The sequence below is a fragment of the Silene latifolia genome, chromosome X (genome assembly GCF_048544455.1).
Source record: "Silene latifolia isolate original U9 population chromosome X, ASM4854445v1, whole genome shotgun sequence".
Classification (NCBI taxonomy): Eukaryota; Viridiplantae; Streptophyta; class Magnoliopsida; order Caryophyllales; family Caryophyllaceae; genus Silene; species Silene latifolia.
This window is the reverse complement of record NC_133537.1, coordinates 97,022,350-97,030,501: the sequence shown is the minus strand read 5'-3', so window position 1 is coordinate 97,030,501 and position 8,152 is coordinate 97,022,350. Positions and strand designations below refer to the sequence as shown.

The 8,152-nt window shown below is 39.4% G+C and overlaps 1 non-coding gene across 1 annotated transcript; it reads right to left on the bottom strand.

Annotated features, from left to right (window-relative positions):
- Window positions 1–4,627: 4,627 nt before the first annotated feature.
- On the bottom strand, window positions 4,628–4,734 carry LOC141624088 (small nucleolar RNA R71). The gene has a single exon (XR_012533898.1). It is a non-coding gene; the product is annotated as a small nucleolar RNA R71 (small nucleolar RNA).
- Between the last annotated feature and the right edge of the window lie 3,418 nt (window positions 4,735–8,152).

Below are 8,152 nucleotides of genomic sequence, written 5' to 3'. Positions count from 1 at the left end.
ATTGTATGACGATACAAGTTGATCAATTCTTTAAAATTGAACAATTCAATTAGTGAGAGAGAATATTGGTATCTTATTGTAATGGGATTAAATAAGATTTATTTTAGTAATAAAAATGCTTTATTACTAAAATTGCTTATTATTTGAGAAACGATAGAGATAAGAATGAATGGTTAATTATAATTACAAGTTGTTGTGAATTATAAATAAATGACCCATTTTATTTATGTGATCAAGTATCACTAGTCAATTTGTTGAATGTAATTTAATTAATTTATAAAATGATATTTATGTGATAAATATGCATTAAAATTAATTAATAACATGTAACATACTACATGTGACATATTGTGTGACAAATGACAAATTGACAAAATAAAATGGTAGTCCATTTTATGTATATGGACCGAAATATTGGTGTGGAAGTAGTTAGTGGGTGAATTATTTTATGAGATAAAATAATGTAATCATGCCTAGCCTAAAACTAGCTTACACATCTACATATTTAGAAAAGAGTAAAAGAAAAAGGAGATGCCATATTTTGGCATATAGCCTCCACTTTCACGGCTCCCCTTACTCTTTTATGATGAGAAGTTTTCTCATTTTTGTCTCTTACCATTCATTCATATTCACATGCATTCATCTCTCTTATTCTTGTTCATCTTTTTCTAAAAACTTGAGAAATGATGATCCAAATTGTTCAATCACATTGCTAATATTATTAATGTAATATATGAGTATTAGTAATCAATTTTAAGGTAAACTACTAAACAAATATCTAGCACATATTATTTAGTAGAGATAAGGGATAATCTTGGGTGCAATCAAGAGGAGTGGCTTCTATACTTGAAGTCTTTGGAGGATCATCCTATTACTCATCATAGCTCAAGAACAAGTGAAGGTAGGAGACCTTACTTGTGCCCATAAACCGAAATATTCAATGTCAGGAACCGGTTTTCCTCTACACTTATTTATATGTTTTGCATGCATAAGATCCTTAAGTTTTTATGACTAAAACTTTAAACTAAAATATGTGATATTTAAAATATGATTTCCAACACTTCTCATCTAGAAGGTCTACAGCAGTGTGATCATCATTACTTCCACATCTCTCACATGAGACGGTCTCTTGTCTAGTCAACAAGTGGACCGTCTGTTGATCACCAGCAGCCTACAACTCAAATTTATCAAACCTGGCATTCATGGCTTCCAGTTGAGATACAAGTGCACTATCAACAGAAGAAACCGTTCTAATTCCTCCTCTTATGTTCCCATATTCAGCACAATGGGTAGCCATCTCCTCTATGATTCCCCAACCTTTATCATCATCAACATTCTTCTGTAGTCGACCATTGGATGCAGCATCCAAAATAACACGGTGATCGTCATATAACCCATTAAAGAATTGGTTGCACAAAAACCACTGATCGAAACCGTGATGAGGGACGGACCGCACAAGTTTCTTGAACCGACCCCATGCCTCGTACAAGTTCTCATCCGTTGTTTGCTTGAAACTTATAATCTTTCCTCTCAATTGATTAGTTCTCTGCGGAGGAAAGTACCTTTTATAAAAGGCAAGGGCTAAGGTCTCCCAGTTGGTAATCCCAGCTTCAGTCTTATCAAGATCAGTGAGCCACTCTCGGGCCCCATCAGTCAAAGAGAAAAGATATAGAACTTCCTTAATCTTATCCTGCGTCACTCCTTTAGTAGCGGGAATGGTAGAACAGTAATCGGTGAAAACCTCCATGTGCTTTCGCGGGTCCTAACCAGCTACTCCACGGTACATATTTCTCTCGACCAGATTAATATAAGATGGCCGAATGCCGAATGTACTCCCATCCTCTGTTGCAAGGTTGAAACCTTTAGGAATAGAGGCGGCTGTTGGCTCGGAATGGCTCGCGATGTTAGGCATCTTCACAGAATTGCCTGTAGAAATAGAAGTATCTTCTTCAAAAGACTGGTCCTCTGCAAATAGAAAATGTTCAAGATCGAGTTCAAAAGTAGTCAAGGCTTCCTTTTGACGATTCTTTCTCAATAAGTTTTGTCTATAGTAAAATGTCCGCTCCGGTTCAGGACCAGCTGGTACTAATTCTGACCTGTTAGACCTGGGCTGATGTGACCATAATTGGCGCATATTTAGCCCCCGAATTAGCCTTGTTTCCATGCTTTTTAGTGCTTATTTGGGTCATTTCTTATCTTTAGTTCTTTGTTTTGCATATTCTTTGAGATTTTGATCCCTTGGTAGGAAAGGAGTAAGAATTTTGCATTTTCATGGCAAAACGAGACTAAATTGATCGAATTCAATGACCAAGCATCAAGGAGAGACAAGATTAGAAGGCCTTTGTACATATTATAGTAGAAGAGCAATGTTGAGAAAATATCCTTGAGTCCCCAAGGAAATCCCTAAGGAATTTATGAAGAAAAGGGAAGAAAAGAAGAAGATTTGTTGCTGACTGACAATCCGAGCGGATTGTCACCAATCCGTCCTTCCCGCAGCAGCACAATCCGAGCGGCTTTGCCACAATCCGCTCGGATTCCCCCTCCACAATCTGCCCGGATTCTCCTGAATCCGCTCGGATTCCTCTGAATCTGCTCGGATTTCCCTGAATCCGCTCGGATTCCAACGCCAGAATCCGCCCGTCCCGACCCTATTCCGCCCGGATTCTAGCACAGCACGGATTGTCTTCTCCAAGCTACGAAGAAAGAAGCCCTTCTCTCAGAAAATACCGGCTCCTCCTTGCTCAACTTAAAAAGTGTAATTACTAGTTTAGCCCTTAGTTAACCCTAATGCATCCTCCCTAATTTCCACTATAAATACCCCATTAGTCTAATTAGAGGAGCATGTTCTTCTTATCAATAATTAGTGTAGTTAATATCAATCAAATCTCTCTTTAATATTGTAATCAAGTATTAATCAAGTATTAATCAAGTTTTAATCCAAGTTCTAGTTCTTTAATCTCTCTTTTGTTCATCCTTTATTTTGGGTAATTGAAGATTATTTGGGTTATTGTTGGGAGTTTGACAACCTCTCAATCAAGCATTCAAGTACTTATTTTATCTTTGCTTTAGTATTGGAATCATTAGTAGGTATAATCTCTTAATCCCTCTTTAATTATTGTTAATTATTTTCATTTATTCATCATGTTTCATATTGTTGGTATGATTGACAACCTTGCTAGCATGATCAACATGATAATGAGTGAGTAGTCTCTTAGCTAGGGTTAATGGGTGATTAGGGGAAACCAACATGGGGAATGATTCATGCTTAAATTAATATGATTTCATGTTTTATTTGCTTGCTTGTTTTGATCTCAACTCATGCACATGTGATATTTGATGAAATGCTAAGTCTATGAATCCTTGCATTTACTATCATCTCCTATCTTTTCAATGAGACTTGTAAGACATAACCCAACTCGAGTCTTATTAGACCATGCATGTTGTTGAGTAGGGAAGATTAAGTCGACTTGTAGGTGTTGTACAATCTAATCGATTCGGCTCCGGGACCCAAACTTTCCTAGGATTGTAAGATATAACCCAACTCAATCCATCACAACAATAATTGCTTGCTTATAATTTGAGAACATGTTTGTATGATCATATCCCATGATTCCCCTATGATCCCATGACACCCTAGTGCCTTTAATCAATTGTTTACACCCCTTTAATTCATCTTGCTTGTTTATTTTCATTGCTATTTTAGTTTAGTAACCTTCTACATCAACCCAATTTGTGACACCCCTTAGACACCACTAGTTACAATAGAAATCTCATTTCAACTCCCGTCCCTTGGGATCCGACCTTTACTTGCCTCTTTACTAATTGTAGAGTTGTTTGTGGAGCTATAAATTGTGTTTTTATTCGACCGTGACCAACGACCACATCTTAATTTGTGAACACTTAGCGGGATCGCATCAAAAATGGCGCCGTTGCCGGGGACGGTGTTTGTTTGATTTAGATTTCTTTTTATTGTCATTAGTTGTGTCTTTCTTTGCCTTGAGGAAGTAAAACTCCTCAAGGTTTGTTCTAATTGTTTTCGAGTTGTTTGATATTTTGCATGTCTAGAAGGTTACAAGGTGATTTGTTACCTTTTGACCGTGAAATCGAAAGAACCTTGACGAACAATAGGAGAGTTGTTAGGAGGAATTTAAGAGGTATTAGTGAAGTTGTTCAACCCACTAGTGAGTTTGTCAATCCTTTCGCAATAGAAGGAGAAGAAAACCCATTACACAATACCCCACAAAATCCACCTACAATGCCAAAATTCTCGTCACACTCCGTACCCACCGAGGAGAATCTACCAAATGGTACTCCTACACCGCAACATCTAACCGGAAATTTTATTGCCAAGTCCGCCTTCATCCAATTAGTTGAGAGGAGCCAATTCGGGGGGATGCCTAGTGAGGACCCTCATTCTCATATGGAAACCTTTTGCGACTATTGTGATGCAATCTCTCAAACGGGCGTGACTCAAGACCAAATTAGATGGGTCTTATTTCCTTTTTCCTTAATCGGCACCGCGAAGCAATGGTTGAAGGGCCTTGATAAGGCCACCCTTGGAATAAATTCTTGGAAGAAGTTGGCTCTAGCTTTCTACAAAAAATTCTACCCACCGGAAAAGACTAACATGCTAAGAGCTCAAATTACGGGTTTTAAGCAAAGGGATGAAGAGTCTTTGTATGAAGCTTGGGAGCGGTTCAAGGGAATTTGTCGCTCATGTCCTCACCATGGACTTAGCGAATGGTTTTTGGTGCAAAAATTTTGGAATGGTTTATATGAAGATTCTAGGAACATTCTCAATATGGGATCAAATAGAATGTTCACCGAAGCTGATGACAATCAAACATGGAACAAGATTGAGGAAATGACGGTCCATAACTCACAATATAGTAGACCTCGCAAGGCTAATAGAGGTGGAAAGCATGAAGTGGACTCCGTTACTCAATTGGGTGCTCAACTTAGTGCTCACATTGACACAATCAACTTGAAGTTTGAACAAGTTATGGCTAGACTTGAGGAAAACTCAAAATCATCAAAGCATCATGTTAATGCCATGACGGCATCCTCATCAATCCCAAGTGGGATATGTGAGAATTGTGGAACTTTGGGACATGACCAAGGTGAATGTAGGGGAACAAATGAACAAGTGAATGCTTTCCAAGCATACAAGAGTGGTACCCCTTATTCCAACTTTTACAATGAAAACACTAAATTCCATCCAAATCTCTCATACAAAAGCCAAAATGTTCAAAACCCTCAAACAACATACACTCCACCACCCATGAGAAACCAAAATCAAAGACCCTTTTACAATCAAAACCAAGGTTACCAAAATCAAAATCCATACAATCATCAAAATGACCAAGGCTTTGATGTCCAAAAAGCGGTCCTCCAAATGCAAAAGAATCAACAAGAATTTTTCACTCAAATGCAAAAAGATAGCCAAGCAAAGGAAACCACCATCAACAACATTCTAGCTCACACCAAGATGTTGGAAACACAATTGACTCAACTAGCATCTTCAAGCTCACAAAGACAAAAGGGGCAATTACCACCTCAAAGTAATCCCCCTAGACATGAAACGGTTAGTGCCATTCATTTGAGAAGTGGTACAAGGTATGAAGCACCGAAGAAGCAAGTTGAGGATGAAGTTGTGGAAGCTAGTGAAAAGGAAGAAATTGTGCAAAACTCCAAAGACGGAGAGTCGTCAAAAGAAGAAAGTTCAAAGGAAAATGAAGACAAGGTCAAGGAGAAGGAGCCCATTGTGATTAGACTTCCTTTTCCAAGTCGTCAAGCCAAGCCCAAATTTGATGATCAACTTGGAAAGTTCATGGAAATTGTGAAGAATTTGGAAGTCTCAATTCCTTTCACGGAATTAATCAATCACGTTCCGGCCTATGCAAAATACATGAAAGATATCCTCACAAAGAAGAAGTCGATCCGGAAGCTTGAGACTATCGCCTTCACTAAGGTGAGTAGTGCAATACTTCAAGGGAGTTCACCTCCAAAGTTAAAGGATCCGGGAAGCTTCTCAATACCGTGTACCATTGGCGACACGACGATCAACAAAGCCTTATGTGATCTAGGGGCTAGTGTGAGTGTCATGCCGTACTCGGTAAGCAAAAGGTTGGGGATGGGAGAGCTTAAATGCACCAACATCACACTCCAAATGGCCGATAGATCGACGAAGACACAGTTAGGGATATGGGAAGATGTCCCCGTGCGAATTGGGAAGTTTTTCATCCCGGTGGACTTTGTCATTGTTGATATGGAGGAAGATTCCAACATTCCAATCATCCTAGGAAGACCTTTCCTACACACCGCCGGTGCGGTGATTGATGTGAAACATGGTGAGCTCACTCTAGAAGTGGGAGATGAAAGCATAACTTTTAATCTTGACAAGACTATGAGAGCTCCTCGTTTGCATGAGCCATGTTTCATGATTGATCTTTATAGCCGAAAAGATGAAAGGAAGAAATCGGAACTCCAATGGAAGAAGAAAATTGAAGATGCTCCATTCAAAGAGCAAGTGAATTGTGACAAGGAGAGTTTGCAAAGCTCATCAAAATCAACCAAGGAAGAAGAGGATGGCCTCATTGGCCAAGAGAAGAAATTGGGAGAATTGTCTCCATCTAAGCAAGAGATTTTCAATGATCAACTCAATGAAGTTTGTGGTCTTTGGGACGACGAATTTGAAGGGATTTTTAATCCCTACATTGGTAATGCCATCGATCAAGACCAACAACAAGGGCCACGGTCTATTGAGAACCTCTACCATGATAATGAACAAGCTTTTGATTACTTCTTCAAGGTGTTGAGCAACATCAACAACACCTTGGACATGCCCCCTTGACATCTCATCAAGAATGAGAGTTTGGTGGAGTCCTCCCTAAACCACCACTTGTAAATATTTCTAACTCCCTAACTTACATTTCAATTCTTGTATTGCATTTTTGTCATCTTTGGATTTTTATTTACTTTGATCAAAATAATTGTCATGTTTGAGAGAAAGTGAGGGAGGGACTAACGATTTCAATTGATGTGTAGTGCTTTTAATTTAGTGTGGGGATGGCAATTGCCTAGGCTATCCATGCCTTAGTAGTGCCCCCACAATGACGAACACAAGACTTGAAGAAAGAATGGAAGAACGGTATGGGAAATGCAGTGTGCACGGATGGAACTGAATCCGTGTACACAGGGGAAGAATCCGAGCGGATTCCAGAGAATCCGCCCGTCTTACAGAATCCGAGCGTATTGCAGAAAAGACGCCCGTCTTGAACTGAGTTGAATTTTGAAAAATTCTTGACTGTGGCAGAATCCGGGCGTCCTGTGAAGAATCCGCCCGTCTTGAAAAATCCGTCTGTCTTGTAAGAAAGACGTCCGTCTTTGCAGCTGAGGAAAACAAGCAAAATTTTCTGGACTGAAATCCGTCCGTCTTTAAGCAAATTCGCCCGTCCCGTGTTCAGCAAATCCGAGCGGGTTGTCACAAATCCGCCCGTCTTTAGGCGAGTTTTGCAAAGTTCAGAAAGAGCAGAATCCGCACGGATTGGGCAGAATCCGCACGGATTGCCCCTGCAGATTCGAAAATTTCGGTCTCTTTAAAACCCCTCCCACCTTCATTCATTCATTCATTCATAAACACTACCCACAACATCAATACCCTCATCCTCTCCATCACAAAAACAAAAACCCTCAACAACATTCACCAAAATCAAATCAAACCATCCCTCCAACAACAAATTAATCACTCCTTCAACAAAAATCAAAACCAAGAACAAAATCTTCAACCTTTGAGTCGATTTTTGTTTTCATAAAGGCAAAGCCTTTCACCTTCAAATCGATTTGGGCATACTACAAATTGAAGATTTTTCATTCTTTTCTTGGTTAGTTCATCAATGGCAAGGACTAAGGGAGCAACAAAGGCAACAAAGGCACCAAAGGCTAAGGCACTCTCACAAAGGCAAAAGGCTCTTCAAACAAAGAAAGCATTGGCTATGGTGGTAGCAACACCAAACTTGGAAGTGCAACAACAACAACAACCTTCTATGGGAGCAACAACACCTTCTACTCCGGTAATTGATCAACTTTTGCATTATCCGGAGGTAACTTTTATTTCCGATACCCATAGAAATACCTTTGTCAAGTTTGCTAT